Below are 19367 nucleotides of genomic sequence, written 5' to 3'. Positions count from 1 at the left end.
CCTTAGGATACTGTGCAGAGATTTTCAGTTGAAAGATTAGAGAATGAGGAAGTCTCAGATCTCATTGTAAACTCAAAAGGGAAATTTTATACTTATCTGGCTTAACACCATTTTCCAAAGATTGATACCAAGGAGTAAGTTGGTGGGATAGATTTTCAGTGTTTTAACCAATTTTGTTTCTTCCTTTCCAATGTACTATTTTAGATGTAACATATTACCAATATTAAGGTAAACTAGATCTATTAGACAATTACCTAAGGGGACCGTGAAACTAGACTCTGCACTATAAAGCCAATGAAGTTATGACAGCGGTGACCCAAGAGGAATCAAGGCTGAATAAAGACTGTCTCGGTAGCAGACAAATGATGATAAAGTGATCCTTTTAGCCAACAGTCAATGGAAATTGACAAGGCCAAACCCCCAACTAATGAACAGCCCAACCTTTGCTACCAGTGAAATGTACTGAAAGTTTAATCTCAATAAGGATCAAAATAAATTTGCCCAAACATTTTAACAAAAGAGTGGCATGTATCATTTGATGTCCACCAAGCTGGAGGGGAGTCTTTATATTCCTACTATAACAGGTGCACAAAATTGTCTTAACAGAACAATACCTTATTTTTCTTCTGAAATTGAATTTCAGATGGTACCTACGTCACAGAGACCTAATAATACAGAAAGCAATTGTCTCGATGATTTATATTAAATCTGTGCATTTCCAGATTCTTATAGAGTAATGTCAGTTACAGAACAATGTCAAGCTGACGGACGTAGCACAGCATTAAAGAAAAAAAATCATGCACACAATGGGCCAGCTGCACATTAATAAATATGTAATGTTTGATTAAAAATATGGATAGTATTTTTCCCCCAATTGCTGACTACCCCTAAGGCAGGAGATGTGATCTGGCTTCCACGGACGGGTTTATTTCTCACTTGCTTTGAAAATACAAACTAAAATGTTTTCCTGTCCCAGCTGTTTCCCATTGTTCATGTTTATCAGCTCAAAGGGTGAACAGAAGAATAAAAAATACGCTTGCATTTCAAATGTGCCAGTCAGTCAATCTATTGTTAAAGAAGAAAGCCTAATTGTCTATGCTGGCAAACTTCTTTTTGGTGAATGTCCATTTTTTAAGAAAAGCTATTCAGCTGTGCCATTTGTTTAATACATGCATAGAAAAAGCACATAAAATCACAAGTTTTCTGTTGGGGGGAGAAAAAAAAATCACATTTATAAGTTATAGCCTGGAAACACTTTGGTCATGGTTTGAATAATTATCTATATATCCTTTATTTGATCCTTTAACAGGCTGAACAATGGCTATAAGCAAACGCCTAGAGCTGACTGTGCCACTTAGAAAACTTCAGGGAGCAAAAGATATAATGGTGACCTAAAATTGAAATTGACCCCCATTTCTGCAAAGACTTTCACACATGCTTGGCATTATGCCTGTAAGTACTTCTTTTGACTTACTGGGTAAAATCCTGGTCCCACTGGCATGAGTGGGAGTTCTGCCATTGAATTCAGTGAGGCCAGAATTCCACATCGTGCATAATGGCTGCTCTATATGTGTCTTTCCTTTCTGTTTGTTTGTTTATCATTTCTTCATTGTGAAGTTGGCATTGTAGTGATTAAGAACTGGCTCCTTTGACTTTACTGTGGGCATCAGATTGGGATAGGGAAAAGGTAGTGGTTCTCTTTTAAGTCCTTCCCACAAAATAAGTACTGCCCATGGAAGTTGTCAAGATGAGATACCGCTCACAGATTGTGCAGATGATCAAAATATGATCACGCTGCTCCACTGGGCTCCTTCAGTGGGGCTTCCACATGGCCATGGGCTTAGCTCCTTGATTGGGAGGGAAAAGAGGTGGTATCTCCCAAATATCGCCAACTTGTGGCAGCAAAATGTCACTCTCAACAAATCATGCAGGTCTGTGACCCTCCCTCTGCAATAGTTAACAATGTTAACATCTAAATTACCTTCCTTGGACACCTGAGTTAACCTCTCAGTGAAATGAATGGAGCCATCCACACCTGAGAGCTATTCCTCCAGGTTCTCTACAAATGCATATAGACGTGTCTGCATCAGTTACACTCACTTCACATTTTTGAAGTTTTCTTTGGAAGTATAAGAGCTAGAGACTTTTTTTAAAAATTGAGAATCTGGGGAATGACATAGCATAGAATGAACTCAGAATGGTTCAGAAATACCTATGGAAGAGATATAATTGTATATTGAATTCCATAGGTGTTCAAAGCAATTTCTATAGAACCCTATTAAACTTCGGTAGAATCCCCATTACATTCTGTAGGACCTTTCCATCAAAGTACTGGCTGTTTCAGAGCCCTGTTTCCATGGGACTACTAGTAAAAGGAAAGAAATTTCAGGAGGAGAAGTAGGATCAGGCCCAATTTCAGAAATATTGAATACAAAATTCAGGAATAAAGAGAATTTAAAATATTGTATTGAGCATGGATATGTGGTTTTCATTCTTCACAAATTTAGAGGTTGATCCTGCAACTAGATCCTGCAGAAATGTGCTGCCATGGATCCACCTGCAGGATCCTGGCATAAAATATTGCTTTGTGAAACAATTAAACCCAAATGTAATTTTGAAAATACTTGCTATGAAGAGTTTGATACAGTATGCAAAGAAGCTTGGTAGTTCATGGCTTTTTTCGATTTGTATTTAATTACAGATAATATACTAAAAATATATCGTCAAAAAGATCCAATTGTTCCCAAAATGTCTCACCAATAATTAAATGTCAGGAAAGTTAATTTTTGTGTAGAAAAGAGTTTAAAATGCACATTTTTAATAGCATTTTTACACAATTAAAGCTATTTTCACCTACTGTTGACATTTCTACTTTCTGACCAAAATTTTTTTACTTTACTTGTAATTTTCATGGCACTTTACAGCCGAAAGAAAGCCCCTGCCACCACAACCCCAAACACTCCCTGCCCCCCAAAAATATTCAAACCAAAACCATGTTACCGATAAAGTAAAACAATCAGAAGGGAGGAGATTATATCAATCAAGTCCAGTCACTGGGGGGATTTCCTCACTGCCTTATGGCTCCTTTGTGTACAGGGCACACAATGCAATTGTAACTCTGCCCCAGAAATTTCTCTTGAGCAGGGGAACCTTCCTGTCAGGTGTGCGGTTGGCAACCAGCAGGAGCCCCCAGATCCGAGAGCTGGCTGAGGGTGGAGGAGGTATGGCTGAGGTGTTCCCACATCCTGGCTGGCCAGATGCTGCAAGGCCCAAGAGGCTATAGCAGCAAGGGTGCCATTAGGGCAGCCCTAACCTGCAATGGGGAACAAACCAGACCCAGGTGGGAGACAATCAGCTTCTGCTCAGTCCCTGCACTGGACTCATCGTTGGTGCAGGAATGACTCAGGATGCCTATTATTATCAGCAGGGAAAGACGTTCCTGTTTTTAACTATTCTGTAGAAACAATATCCCTGCTTTAGAATGGTTCAAAAAACCTATGGAAGACATATCATTCTAAATTGAATTCTGTAGGTGTTTGAAGCAATTTTTCTAGATCCCTATTAAACTGCTGTAGGATCCTCATTCAATTCTATAGGACCTTTCGATCAAACGGGGAGGAAAGGGCAGCCTTAAATTCAGTGATTCATAGAAATGTCGGACTGCAAGGGACCTTGATATGCATTCCAGTCCAGTGCCCTGGACTGAGGCAGGACTAGGTATTATCTCCATCCCTTACCAGTATTTGTCTAACCTGTTCGTAAAAATCTCCAATAATGGAGATTCCACAATCTCCCTAGTTAATTTGTTCCAGTGCTTAACTACCCTGACAGTCTGGAAGTTTTCCTAATGTCTAAGCTAAATCTCCCATGACCAGTTTCAATTAGTAGTTTGAGTTGTGATGAAAAATTACCTAAAATGTACCTGGAAGAATGTAATACGAATTTTTCAAGACCCCATAAGGGCCCAGCTAAATAACAGATAATTGTTATCTTTAGACACTCTGCCTCTGAACTGCACCAGTGAAGATCCGGCCTTTGGTAGTTCTCCAGGGATGCATATTTTGGGCCTTGTTCTTCAGTGTCCTGGGGTTTGTGTAGTCATTTATACCAGTACAGAGTGTGTGTACAATACTACCAAGTCAGAATTGTAGCATTTTTACCCACTTTGCACTCCATGGCCACAAGGCAATGGAGAATTAGGCCCATAGGTCCCATGGTTATCAGTCAACCCTATATATGTAAAGCCTGAGTTCATAAAAACACAGAAACATGGACCCATACTAGCTGACCTAAAGGAGCAGTTCAAGAAGCTGAGCAAGTATTGGAACTGCTACTCCCATGCAGGGTCGGCTCCAGGCACCAGCTGAGCAAGCTGGTGCTTGGGGCGGCAGCTTGTTCGAGGCAGCATTCTGCCCAATCCTAGGCCGCTTTTTTTTTTTTTGGTTCTGCTCCGGCCGCCCTGTAGGGGGCAGCGGTGCGGAGAACCAGAGCGCCCTGCAGGGCAGTCCTCTTCCTTCCCTCCCCGCCGACCAGAGCGGAGCCCTCGCGGCAGGCGGCAGTGCAGCGGGAGGGGCCGTGTGGCAGCGCCCCCGCTGTAGCCTTGGCTGCCCCCTTCTCTCTCTCTCTCACCCACTCCCTCCCCCCCGCCCCCGCCGGTCCCCCTGCACCCACGCTCCGGCCGCGCCACAGGTTTTTTTTGGGTTTTTTTTGCTTGGGGCGGCCAAAAAGCCAGAACCGGCCCTGCTCCCATGAGTGGGTCTGGTATATTCCATCCCGAGAAGGGAAGTTGTCCATGCAAGCCAGGCCATCACAGTCTATTTAAGAGATTTTAAACATTTCAGAATGGAGTGAGTTTTGAAAAATTCTTGTGCAGTGGTTGCCATTAGAAGGTAAGCATGTGCCTACACTTACCACGCCCCCCCCAAAAAAATTGGTCACAGCCTAAACAAACAAAATTCAACTCTCAAATGAATAAAGCCCCAATACAACTTGATCTATGTGGGTGACTCCTGCAGATCAGGTTACAGGACTAGGGTCTTTGGAACTATCAAAGATAAGGACAGATCCACAGCATCAATCAGATACATTATATATTTACAGCAGAAGTGTGTGTGTGTGTGGGGGGGGAAGCACCATGAGACATTTTAATAGAATCCCTTTCTCTGGTTTATAAGAATATTCTTTCACATTAATTTCTCCCCTCCCCCTTAATTTTTTGTAAAAACTAATTTTATCAGGTTGAAGCTTTTCTCCAGTCTTTGCCCAGAATACAGACACAGAATAATTGGCAAGACTTGGCAGAATTAGTGATATTATTGAACCTGTAATTGTCTAGTGTCTCAGCTTACCAGATAGAAAGTCAATACAATATGATGTCCCCCAAGCCAAATTAATATAATGTAAAATGTGCTGGATTTTTTTTCAGAACTATTTGAAATCCTGCATTGTCTATACCTAGTGATTCAGAAACTATTAGTTTAGCATAGTTAGCCAAGCAAAAATTGCTGCCTTTTCCCTCCTGGGATAAAGTTACCTCCTCCTGTCTAGTTTGACTTTACTCTGTTGGGTCTAAACAGCAAAAGCATTTTCCCACCAGTTTCTGGTCTGATGTATTTCCTTACATTGGCCTAGATTATCCCCTGGGGCTCTGAAGGAGGCACACAACCATAACTTAACTCTGCACAATCAACCTTTACTTTGCATTCGCTGACATTTGAGTGTTTCACTTTGCAACTGTAATATTCTTTTAAGTAGCATTTTGTACGAAATTCTTTACTGAACTGGATGCTTAGTGACTTATATTTTCACTTTTTATTGTTGAATGTATCATTACTCCCTTGCCTTTTGTAAATTCTCTAGGAGAGTGACCATATCTACCTCTGTTTTTGTACAGCTCCCAGCACAACCGGACTCCAACCCTACATAAGATTTTTGGACACTATTGTAAGTCATTATGAATAAGTCATTAAGCAAGGGGTATTTAAATAATGAAAGTGCATACAGTGGTTTCTTTTTTCAAGGCTTCCTTGAAAATAGAGTGGGATTTTCAAAGCACAGGCCTATTTCTGCTCCCATTGAAATCAATGAGAATTTTTCTATTGTTTCAATTGAAAACTGAGTTAGATCAACGCGCTAAGCACTTCTGAAAGGCAGCATATAGATTTTTCACGAAGAATAGAATGATTACCAATTTTCTATTTTTAACTATTTTTTTAATACCATCAGAGAACAACAGCTTCTTATAAACCCATTGGTTACATGAAAAATGACATCAGGAGTTTACTGTTTTTTAATACATGTGGTAATTTCGTGGTAGCCACAATGCAATATATTATTTTATGTGATGTGTTGTCATCTTGCAATAATCAGGACAATTAATTTTGTAGGAAAATTATGGTCACCCAAAATAACTTTTGACATGGCCTAATGGTATTATGTATGATCTTGCTCTGATAAGCCAATCATAAGCCATACTTTTTTAAAGGCATAATCAATCGTTCTGACATAAGGAAGTCCAGTCCATCAGTCTGACATTAAAATGTCATAATCCATTGACATCACATTAGATTAATGGATTTTGATTACTTTTGAAAAGGCATTCAGATGAACCAGTTACATGAGCAGTCCAGACATCATCCTTTCAATTATGTCATTAAAACACTGACTCAGTGACTAAGTCCCTTCACTCTTCTTTTGAAATTTATTAATAGCTTCCATCATTTCTAACATAATTGTTCTGAAACTTCACACAATCTTAGATCCAGGTATTATCTAGTAAAATAAAAAAATAAACCAAGACACCTGTGGACAAGAATAGGCTGAATGGATTGAATTCCCTATTGGGGGTCATTCTACCTCTGCTCTCATAATTTGTGATGTCAACACAGCCTTTCAAAGAAGTTACTTCCTGATATCTTACTGCTGCCCATCTGTTGTTTTCTGTATCTCCCAATGACATGTCACCATTGGTAGCGACAATTTCTTATCCAGGGCTGTCAGAAAAAGAATAGTTTAGGAGCTTAGAAACAAAGTTCAAGCTATAAGTTTCTTTGAAGTTTGATCTGCTATTCAGTGAAGCACAATGTAGAAGAAAGGGTAAACATGTTGAGAAAAGGGGGAAGAGAGGATGGAGAATTACTCATGACAGGCACAGATTGGATTTACATACATATCCAATATGTCATTTAGGCCCTGATCCTGCATAGTGTTACGTACATACTTAACCGTAAGTGCGTGAGTAGTACCACTGAATTCAATGGATATAGCCATATGATTTAAGTTAAGCAAGTTGCATCAGTATTTGCAGGACCTGGGCATTAGGATTTAGTGGGATATACATTGTCCGGCTGAGTTAACTGTTTAAGATAGAATCAAACTCTTATTGCATGACTTTTTGTAAAATGTGTTATTGTTGTAGTGTAAAAAACACCTGTCAGGAATAGTCTAGTTACTAGATGGTCCTGCCTTAAGTGCAGGGGATTGGACTAGATGAGCTTTTGAGGTTCCTTCCAAACCTACACTCTCATGGTTCTATGTGAGCTGATTGATTGGAGGAATCTATATATCCAAATTAATAGTCACATTTAATAAAATCTTTGGCCCAAATCTTCAGGGATGACCAAGCTGCACATGGTGCAAGACCCATGGGTGGGGGGCTGGGGTGGCTCTTATATCATCTCTCCCCCTCCAAGAGCCTGGGGCTGACAGGGGCTGATTTGGCTCTGGCATGATTTAGCTGATGAGGTGCTTCATTATCCCCAAATCACCAGAGCAGTGTGTGTGCTGGCTACACCCCCCTACTCCTCCTGGCCTGCCCTGATACACTCATGTTCCAGTGTAGGGACTGCAAATGAGTGGTGCAGAGCTGGTCTAGCTTTATGCTACCAGGGAATTCCTTATACCAGGGGTCGGCAATGTTAAGCACCCTGGCGGGCCGGGCCAGTTTATTTACCTGCTGACGCGGCAGGTTCGGCCGATCGTGGCCCCCCCTCGACGCGGTTCGCCGTCCCGGGCCAATGGGGGCGGCGGGAAGCCGCGGCCAGCACATCCCTTGCCCGCGCCACTTCTCGCCACCCCCATTGGCCCAGGACGGCGAACCGTGGTGAGTGGGGGCCGCGATCGGCCAAACCTGCCACGTCAGCAGGTAAATAAACTGGCCCGGCCCGCTAGAGTGCTTTCCCTGGTGAGCCACGTGCCAAACGTTGCCGACTCCTGCCTTATACTAGGGATTCTCCCTTTGCCCACGCTGCTTTGCACTGTGCAGCTGGATGGGGAGCTGAGGCTCAGGCCCACTGAAATCATGTGATGAGTCATTTATGATTAAATGTGTTACTGTCTAGTTAAAAAGCAGGTTATACACAGAGAGCTGTGCTTTATTGCAAATTATGCATTCCATAACTGATATGTACAACACATATATAACCACTTTGGTAAATTAGAGAAACAATTGCTGCGTTACCTGACTGAAATTCAGGCTTTTACATTTTGGCTATTGTTTCAAACCATGTTTTACCAGTCCGAAGTGGCTCTCAAAGCTTCCAGCCCAGTTTCACATACTTTGATCTCAATATCATCACTTGAAACAGAGGGTTTGAGCCAAAGTCTATTGAATCCTCTGGAAGTCATTCCTTTGACTTCCGTAGGCTTTGGGTGGGGCCTAAAGAGAGCTAGATATAGGCCAACCCACCAATGAGTTCCCAGTTTTTCCAGATGTTTTTCCAGAAATACCTGTCCCCCTCCTACAATCTGAGAATGCTGCCCGCTCACAGGACTTGCAGCCGTCTCAACACAGGGCCACATTATTTGCTGGCTATTTCTAGAATTTTAAATTGCTCTGTACTGTAAACTCTTTGGTGCAGGGAGTGTCTCTTTGTTATATTTGGGTATAGTGTCAGAACAATGGACCCCAGTCTCCGTACAAATAATAGTTATATCACCCTGTCCTGTACCATGAGTAGCTGGAGTTCTTGAACAAACAGAAAACAAAGGTCCTTTATAAATATTACTCTTTGAATTAAATGGTACCTAGAGATCCCACTGAGACCAGGGCCCCAGAGCGTTAGGCACTGTACAAACACGTAGGAAGAGAGAGTCCCAAAGAGCTTTCAGTCTAAATAAGAGAAATGAAGACAGAGGGAAGAAGTGTTTTATCCCAGGTCACTTAGAAAGTCAGGGACACAGCTGGTAATGGAACCACTGGCCTATGCTGCCTCTCAAATACCAGAAGACAACATGCAGGGGAGACAACACAAATATAAAGATCCAAAGCCTTAAAAATGATAAAGTACCAATCTGTTAGTTTTGTTTTTAAATGTACAATGCCCTCCGTTTAATTCAGCCACTAATTCAGTTGATGCTCCATAGAATCAGTGCGAGAATTGAAATTTCTGGTCTGTAAAAAATTTCCAAGATTTTGACATTTGTTTTCCTTCCTAATAAGAACAAAAGCCTTCAACATTTCTGTGAAACAGAATTTTCAAAAAAGGTTTCAGATGGATTGTAATGTTCCAGTTCAATAAAATCAAAACATGTTGTTCCAATTAAGATTTTCAAAAACTAAAATGAATTTGAAAAATAACAAAGTAAATTTGAAACAAAAAATGTGTTTCAAACTGAAAAGTCAAAACATTCTATTCTGATGGTGTCGAAACAGAACATTTCCACAAAAAAGTGCTTCATTCTGAGGGGGGCGGGGGTGTTAATGAAATTAGTCAAAATCAACACATTCCGCATTTTCTGATGGGAAAAATGTTCTGTGGGGAAATTTTCAAACAGATTTAATAATCAGATCAAAATGTTGAGAGGCAAACAGCAATTTACATGCTGTGAGCCTGATTCTGCAGCATGCAGAATGCTCATTGACTCCAGAGGGCTTGCAGGATCAGGGCCTTCACTTTGATCAATGCTGATCCCTTCAGGCAGAGTTTATGGGCAAATTCAATCAGGCTGTCTATTTAATTAATAAAGAAAGTCAAAATTCTTCTTGAGATTGAAGGATAAAGAGTCCAGGAATGACCTGTGGTGATGATGTTTATAAAAGATAACTGCAATGAAGAAATTCATTCTTCCCCTTTGCTATTGCCATTATAAGCACTGCTATATGCCATGCAAGCTGTGCCATGCACCCTGGTGATCGCAGGTAGGCACTGTATATTATTTTATATTTTAAGATGTCACCCAACAATGGCAATAGTGAAAGTTTTATTCATGAATCTGCAGAATGACATTTCTGGATAGGACTGTTCAGTTAGAAAGCATGAGAGATGTGCCTTTCTGTTGCTATTGCACAAAGGTCTCTGGAGAAACATTGTGCCACATATCCAGAACTGCCTCAGCTGCAGATAGCCCACTATTAGGAAATTTGTAGTGGTCTTCACAACATCCGTATACAGCCAGGAGGCACAAGCTTCTGGGGTCCCCGAAAAATGAGGAAAAGCAGGGTCCAAAGGTCAGCATTGGGCAGTTTTAGCAAGGGATCATGAGTAAACAGAGATCTTTAAGGATAGTCATAGTGAAAACCTTTTAACGCTAATGATCAGTTTGCACTCATAAAGTTCTCTTCACCAGGAGAAAAGACTGAAATGAGCCTTTACATGGGTCTAGTATCCAAGGGGAGAGGCTGGCCATGCAGAGCCTCACTAGTAGCATAGGATGGTATGTGAAAGGCAAGCTGCTGGGAAAACAGGTTGAAAATTGTCTGTCAAAACATTCTTTTTCTATGGACAAAATGGAAGTTTTTGTGGAAAATGTCTGTTCTGGTTGAAAATTTTAGATGTTTTTGTCCAGAGAATTGAAACAAGAAATGTCTGGGGCTTAGCTCAAAAAAAATTTTTTTTCTAAAACATTTATAGAAAAATGAAAAAAATCTTTTTTGTTTATTTTTTTCTTTAAACAGGAAGGAAAAGATTCACTATCAGCTCTACATGCTGGGGCCAAATTAATTAATTAAGAAATATTATTATTTCTTTACGTGTCTTGCAGTTGTGCTTAGGAACCCCAGTCATAGCCCTTATTGTGCTAGGTGAGAAGAGCCTAAGAGAAGTCATCATCACTGATGGAGTGCAAGTCATGCAAAGGCAGGGTGAGACATAGGGGCAGATGGTTGATGCTGAAAGAGACCAGGAGCTAGTTAGAGAGGGGTAACTCTGCAACAGAGAGATCAGGGAGAGCAGTACTTGGAGAAGACCAAGTCTCATGATTGGCCTTGGAAGCCTGAATGGGATTTTTTTTTAAATCTCCGTTTCTGTAGCTCTAGAAATGATTTGAAGAGTGCTTCACGTTCTGGGGTGCCATCCAGACCAGTGAGGGGCTGTGTCACCACTTGCCCTGTAATCTTGGGTGTCTCACGGTGCTTTGCTGCTGTCTCGCAAACAGCCAAACAGCATGCCAGTCACACCCTGAGTGTCCGCGTGTAGCTACCGTAGGGTTGCCAATTTTGGTTGGACATATTCCTGGAGGTTTCATCACATGACATAATCTCTAATTAAAGAATAATCTTTAATTCCTGGAGACTCCAGGCCAATCTTGGAGGGTTAGCAACTCTAAGCTACAGCCCTGACTCAGCGGCCTGTTAGCAGCACTCTAGTCACACATGGCTTCCACCAGCCATGGTTACTACTTGCAGGGTAACCCCAACACACAGTCCCAAATTTCCCCCCAAAAGTGTGTTCTGCACCGACCAGCCTCTCCTGGGCAGTTCAGATACTAGAACTCTGTTGCCCGTGTCAGAGGTCAACATGTTACTTTAACTGGAGTTACCCAAGTTCAGTTTAGACACAATACTGGATTAGCACTGATTAAAACAAGAAACTACAAAGGGAGTAGTACTTTTAAGTGAGTACAAATATAAGGTTTTAAAGTCAGAATTTGTTACAAGAGAAATAAAGATAAAGCACTTTCTGGTAGCTAAAACTTAACACACGAGATATGGTTCAAGGCAAAAGCCTTACCACATGTTCCCGGCAACATTGCTGACCAAATTCTGAGGTTTGGAACTCCTGCAAAGTCAAGGGCTGGTTCATTTGTCATCTTAGGTGAGGGTGAGAGAGAGAACGAACCTGGGATGGTTTTGCCCTCACTTTTATAGTTTAGTCAGGTTATAGGTTATCTATAGGTTACCCTTACATAAAGTTCCTTGCAGCTGTGAGGAGTGAGACAGGGAGTCTCCCAGTAAAAAATTGTTGCTTGTTAAAATACAGATTGATCTGTTCCTTGCCCTCCTCCCCCATCATTGCCAAAGAATGCCCACTTGACTGGTGATTGCAAATCAACTTTGACGACACCTGGCTAGAACCATCAGCTTGTCCTTTGCCTTTGATGAACCAGTTTACCTCCACTTGCTGTCCCAAGGTCCCCATTTCCTACTTATATGTAAATTGAGGTAAACACACATTTCTTTGTTTCAGATAGAGCTGTTTAATAACTTATGCCAAGGCTATGTGGGTTTGAATATGTGCGAACATCATCATATGGGGGAATTCATAACTTTACATATAATGTTGCTACCTACATTGCGCCATGATAGTATTGACCAGTGAATTGTTAGTTTTCAAATGATACCTCACAAGACATACAAAGGGTGTGAATACAAGGGTGCATTGGGTCACAATGAGGTTGAGATTTTTATGCTTTCCTTTCCATACTGACAACTGACAAAAAAAATTGAGCACCAAACAACCACAAACCAACACTTTTGTGAAAATCTGGCAATTTTTTAAAAAGCAAAGTTTATTTTCTTTTGCACCATCTCTACATGCAAATATCCAAGGGGCTTTCCAACATATCTCTATTGTCCTAACAGGCAGGCCATTTAGAGGGATTGCTTATTGAGAACTTCAGCAGGAACTTGTACCCTGTCTGAAGTTGAGTCAAAAGGTAAACTTTAGAAAAATGCATGCTGCTTTTAGATGTGCAAGGCTAAATTTACATTTCTTGTAGCAAACATACCCCTGCCCCTCCTCCCCAGCTCTTCAAGTGCTGCTGTCTGTGTGTGCATCAGTTGGTTGGTTTGGTTGATCTTCAGTAATTCATTTTTTGTATTTTCTCTGTGCAAATAATATGAACTGTGATGTGCAATCCTTAAGAGACAGTAAATACTGAAGCCTATGAGGGCAAGAGTTGATGGTGGCTTGAGCAATGTATTTTTTCATAGCATTTACACAGATTTTCTTGAAACATAGAACTATAAGATTCCTAGTTCTCCACCTCCCAGCTCATATAAGCATGGGACAGAATCTCCATCTCTCTAAATTGCCAAATAGGTGCCTTACTCTCATTCTTTCATATGGATCCTCTTGCCCTCTGCCTAGACAATCGCCAAAGTACAGTAACAAAATGTTCCAGAGTTTGGCCTAGGATACTGACTAGCGAGAAGCAAGCTTTTCTTTTCTGCTATGAATCTAGAAGATGCAAGGAAGGGAAATTGGACTGGAAGGAATAGTAAGATTATCTAGGAAAGGGGCTTTTTGTATAAAATTTGGTGTTAATATTGAGAGAGAGAAAGAGGTTTTTAATTAAGGCATTGTAGTGGGAGTCAAGGCATCTGGCTTAAATTCCTGTCTCCGCCATAGACACCTTGTGTGACCTTGGGCATGTCATTTAATCTCTGTGCCGCCATTCCCTGCCTGTAAAATAGGGACAATCGTATTTCCTTTTTGCTATCCTTTTTCTTGTTTATTTAGATTGAAAGTTCCTGCGAGCAGGGACTGTGTGTCTCTACAGTGTCTAGCATGTGTCCCTGATCTCATCTGTGTTCTTTAGATTTTCCTGTAATAAAATAATAATAATTAATTTTATAAAATCTTCCTTGATTTGCTAAAAAGGTTCCAGAGTTATATTGATCATTAAAAGCCTGCATCTGAGAAGCCAATGTATTTGATTTGTAATGAATGTAACCCTTCAGTAAGATCACAGCTGTAATGTTACAACATCACTCATGTAAAGAATGGTCCCTGTAAGAAAACCTGCTGCTCTTTTTTCTCTTTAACCTCAATAGAGCGGTTCTTTTGTTAATTACAGTTACTGCACACTGTGATATTGAAGTGCTCTGTTCTCAAACATATTCTTATTTATTTTAGTCCTTTTTTCCCCAGGTAATGAAATGTCAGAACCCTACTTTTTCTGGTTTTGTAGTATGTTGATCAAAGTGACCTTTGCTTTGCAGCAGACACAAATCAATATAGCGCTCTGCAACATTTGACAGATAAAGGTGCAACATATAATAAATGGCAATCACTGACGAGGAGAGCAAGAAAATACCTGCCAACTTCAGTTCATACTAGCAATTTTCAGACAATGCAGCATGTTATGTTCAAAGCAAAATTCATTTGTCCATCTAATAACAGAGATGGAGGATATTAAAGGACTCAGTTTTGTTAAAGAAATGTTTCATCTCACAGTAATAATTCAGAGTCCAGTCAGGGCCTACAGTGGTTGGTTGTGAGTAAAGTTATTACATTTTGAAGAGAGGTTAGAAGAGCAATTTTCCTCACCGGGGGTAGCGGGTGGGATTTATTCATGAAATGAAACAGTAATTTTATATCTGTAATATAAACATGGAACATGGCAAATTTCCAAAGTGTTTCTTAACTCTCCAATATATGTTTCACATGAACGTGTGTATGCAAAAGCCTATATTTGCACAAGCAAAATGGTAAATGTGTGCAGATGTACCTGTTTTCCACTTGTAATGCCAGTTAACTGCAGGGGCGTTGTGGGGGTCTCTCACACCTGCTTCAAATACGGTCAGATGGCATTCTCATCCTGCGCTGAATAAAGTCATCATGGACTGTGTAAGATCAGATTTACCTCCTTCCTGGGGTTTGGCTTTTTCAGTAACTCAAATAACAACAGAACTTTAAAGCTCACGCTATGCTTTCAAGCCAAGACTGACTGTTCCTAAAGTTTCCTGCAGGACCTCGCTGTCTCTAGTTCCCTCTGATCAGAAGATTGTGCCCTATTTTGACATCCTGCCACACCTACCTCCAGGAGTCAGCAAATTGGTAAGGCTGGTTGGAAGTTTTCCATTGGAAAATGCTGATTCATCAAAATCAAAACATTCCATGAGTTCCACCTGGTTCCTGCCAGCTCACCTACCCACCAGTTGGGCTGTCTCAGGGCCAGGGCTTCCACAGTCCCGGGCTCCTAGACTCAGTGGGCTACTGCAGCTCCAGCTGCCTCAGAAACATTTTTTTAAAGGGGCTGAAATGAAATGAAATGTTGTGACTTTTTCCAAATGAAATTTTTGGAATTCCATCCTGCAAGAAATTTCAAAATCTCATTTTTCATTTAGCTTTGGAACATTTTTCCCCCCTGAATTTCCCATGGAATGGGAATACCATGTTCCGGCTAGCTCTGCTCAGCAGCTTTGTGTAAGATCCTAACACCTATCAGCAGGATGGATTAACGGAAGGGCCCTGTAAGGTACAACCTACCTCTCTGTTATAGACACGGTTTGAAAACTTGGCCCCCAAGCAGGGCCGGCGCTATGCACCAGCGTTCCAAGCATGTGCTTGGGGCAGCCCCAAGACTGCTATTGTGTGTTTCCTTGATGAACATACCCATGCGCTTGCAGTTATTAGCCTTAATCTAGAATACTTAGCATGATCCCTTATATAACAATATATCACTTCATTATTTGAATTATTACAATGATGACAAATAGAGCCATAACATTCAGATAGAAAATGAATGAAGCAATGGGACAAAGCATGACTGAGGTGGACCTGTGAGTACTTGTAGAATTCCTGAAGGATCTGGGTGATTAGCACTTAAATTCTATGTATGTACCTGTAAGCTCATCTCTTCGATTCGTTACCCACATGTAACCTCCAGGTTACCTGAAGCTCCATAGAATTAAGAAAAGAGGTAAATAAAGGAGGATGAGCCTACTCTGGGGGATATTATGTCACACAAAACTCCTGTGTGACTCTTCCCAATGGACAGTAACTAGAACCACAATTAACTTGTTGCTAGTTTATTTATTTTATGTTTGCAGTATTTGTACGACTGCAGCATGCATGGCTTTCTCTGGTTCCACACACAAGGCCAGAAACCTGATTGTTCAGCATTTTCCCAGCTGCTGGTCTGTGTGACAGCTATACCACCTGTAAGCTCATCTCTTCGATTCGTTACCCACATGTAACCTCCAGGTTACCTGAAGCTCCATAGAATTAAGAAAAGAGGTAAATAAAGGAGGATGAGCCTACTCTGGGGGATATTATGTCACACAAAACTCCTGTGTGACTCTTCCCAATGGACAGTAACTAGAACCACAATTAACTTGTTGCTAGTTTATTTATTTTATGTTTGCAGTATTTGTACGACTGCAGCATGCATGGCTTTCTCTGGTTCCACACACAAGGCCAGAAACCTGATTGTTCAGCATTTTCCCAGCTGCTGGTCTGTGTGACAGCTATACCTTGCTGACTGGCACTGAGATAAGCTGTGTGAGACCCTTCAATTTTGTGTTGTAGCAATAGGTGTGCACTGCTTTCCTTGGGTTTTGGTATACTTGTCCAACCTTTTTTTTTTTATTATTTTTTATAACCTCTAAATTGCACTTTGAGTTTTGCATTTGAACAAAGCCAAAATCTCAAAGCAAAGCTCTATAACTCCATGTTGATTTCAATGAGAAAGCGTCAACAAAGTGCAAATTGCCCATGATTTTGACACAAACTGTAACCTGGCCCATGTTGGCTCACAGTTGGGCCTAGATGGACTCAGATGATTTTTAGCGAGCCTGGTTCCAGTTTCCAGTATTTTAGTCAGACAGTACACAAATCCCTTGGGTTAGTTTCATTGTGAACTTTTGCACAGTTCTCATGGGACATTCTCCAGCAAATGTCTCCATGGACAATATCATATGACTGATATTGTCAAAGTTGTATGGGAGTTTTGGACACTTAATTCCCCTTTAAATTAAGTGGAAATTAAATATGTGCAATGCAGTGTTTGTTCTTGTAACTGGCTTGATATTACCTGACACCACAATGGTGAGTTGTTTTTCCCCTCTACAGCTGGGGCTGTTAAGGAGTTGTTAGTCCACCTTGTATTGACCTGCAGGATAAGAGTGCTCAGTTTTCAAATGTATTGTAGGTGTTCAAATGTAGTGTGGGTTATATGTGTTCATAGATTTCTTTCAACAAATTTTTCCATTAAATCCATCATCGTAGCATCTAGGGCCTCAGATTGCTAAATTCAGATAATTGCAATAGTGATAAATAACTTCCATGGAGATGAACAAATTAAATTGTTGTCATTACAACCCAATCTGTCATTTGTCACTGAATGCTCTTCTCTGCCTTATATATGTTCAGCCAAAGCACCATAGTCATCTTGGTCTGAAGCTTGTTAAACGTAAAACTCATGCTCCGGCCCTCCGCCAATCTCTAACTATTAGAGATCAGGATTAGACTCCATGAAGAGGTCAGATTATCCCACATCTGGCTACTATGAAGTTCTTTCACCTTCCTCTGAAACTCTGTACTGGCCACTGTCACAGACAGGACTCTGGACTAGATGGACCATGGGCTTTTGTGACCTGTCCAAAGAAGCTAGTACTACATGAGAGGACCCATTCTGAGAATGTTCTACCATGATTGAGTACCTTGGATACTTTCCTGTATTTTGCTCTTTCCATATTAATATGTGCTATTTTTACATATTCTTCATAAAAGGTCTTTATTCACCTGCTGTTTTATTATAAACTCATAACCTGGTATTTATGAAGTACGACCTATTTCATAGCTATTTTAATTTAGGATCATATTTATATACTTAAGCAATGATTCCAGTGTATGTTTTGTTGCAAATACTCTCAAATTTCAAATTCACAATAGAACTTACCCAGTAATCGACATCTAAAGTGGATGAGTCTAAATTTAAGAGCACCTCAAATAAAAGTGTGAGTCTTCAAAGCCTATTCCAGTGTCTTTTGACTTGCATCAGATCTTTAGTCTTTTTCCTTTAATTTGTCTTTATATGGAAGCATCTGGTTGCCTCTAATCATGTTTGTTGGATCTCTTCTATTTCTGTTCTGACCTGTTTGAGATAAGGTGACCCAAACTGAACATGGCCTGGTATTCAAGGAGAGAATTTATCACTAATTTCTATAATGTCATTATGTTTTCTATGTTATTTTCTAACCCTTTCTTAATGCAAACTTACTTTGTATTTGCTTTCTTGACCACAGCAGATGTTCCTATTCAGGACCAGCTCCAGGAACCAGCGAAGGAAGCAGGTGCCTGGGGCGGCCAATAGAAAGTGGCGGCACTCTGTCCGTGATTGGGGCGGCACGTCCAGGTCTCTTCGACGGCAATTCGGTGGCAGCTCCCCTTCTTCTTCTTCCATGGCACTTCGGCGGCAGCTCAATCAGATTTTTCTTTTTCTTTTTCTGTTTTTTCTTCGCCGCTTGGGGCAGCAAAAAAGCTGGAGCCAGCCCTGTTTCTACTGAAGTATCCACAGTGATCTTTTCCTGATCTGTTGAAGCCAATTTAAGACTGATCTGAGTGTATGTGTAGTTTAAATTTCTCCTTCCAATGCTTTACACCTGACCTGTCTGCATTAAATTTTATCTGCCATCAAATAAAACATCCTGTTTATCAGTTAGTATTATCCAGTTGTCAAATCATTCCTGAATTGCCCACAATCCTGCTTAGTTTTAATCAAAACAATCATTTTGCGTCATCATAACATTTTGCAATTTCACAATTCACCTCCTCTTCCAGGTCATTTTGAACAATATTGGTCCTAGTTCCAGTCCTCTTAGATCAGCTAATAGATGTGAAAGACAGAGTAGCTGCTGACCTTGCGTGTACAGGAAAGTGCTGTTGTGCTATTTCTTTCAAGCTTGTAACTGGTTCCTTCAGAACTACTAAGGTATAGAAATTACTGGTTATACAAGCCTAAAACATCACAATTAGTCATGTCCTTCTGGTGATTACCAGTTATGAAAATACAACGCAGCTCCCAGGATCTTTATTCTAAAATTGTGTTATTAACTTTGATATTGTATATTTCGGGTGGAGGGGAGAAGGAGGGTCTACATGCATCGTAAATTTGCTATGGGGATTGTCACCCCAAATCGCAAATGGTTAGCTGTGAACAACAGATTTATTACCTGGCATAATTAATTGCCTAGATAGTGACATTTCCCATATTATAGACAATTGTGAATTATGAGCCCAGCTGTTAGCCTTCTCATTCACTGAAATCGGTTGATAAATATGTTTATTTGAGGTCAGCTCAGCCTCATCCATTAGAAATATTGTTTTTCTAAACATTACATTGATTTAATTTAACTCTAATCAATTTTAAATGGTTCTGACAATTAACAAAAGCTTCAAATATGACCTTAAAGTAATAGGATT

At 40.5% G+C, this 19367-nt stretch overlaps 1 long non-coding RNA gene across 2 annotated transcripts in view; it reads left to right on the top strand.

The window, feature by feature from the left end:
- LOC128848545 (uncharacterized) overlaps positions 1–18606 on the top strand; it is a 118270-nt gene extending 99664 nt beyond the window's left edge. For both annotated transcript variants that reach the window (XR_008447064.1, XR_008447063.1), the window contains exons 4-6: positions 1310–1452; positions 5894–5943; positions 18191–18606. This is a non-coding gene — a long non-coding RNA (uncharacterized LOC128848545). The remainder of the gene's footprint in view (positions 1–1309; positions 1453–5893; positions 5944–18190) is intronic.
- Positions 18607–19367: the final 761 nt, after the last annotated feature.

This window comes from Malaclemys terrapin, chromosome 14 (assembly GCF_027887155.1).
Source record: "Malaclemys terrapin pileata isolate rMalTer1 chromosome 14, rMalTer1.hap1, whole genome shotgun sequence".
NCBI lineage: Eukaryota > Metazoa > Chordata > Testudines > Emydidae > Malaclemys > Malaclemys terrapin.
Note: the sequence above shows the minus strand (reverse complement) of the source record. Positions and strands in the feature narration are given on the sequence as shown.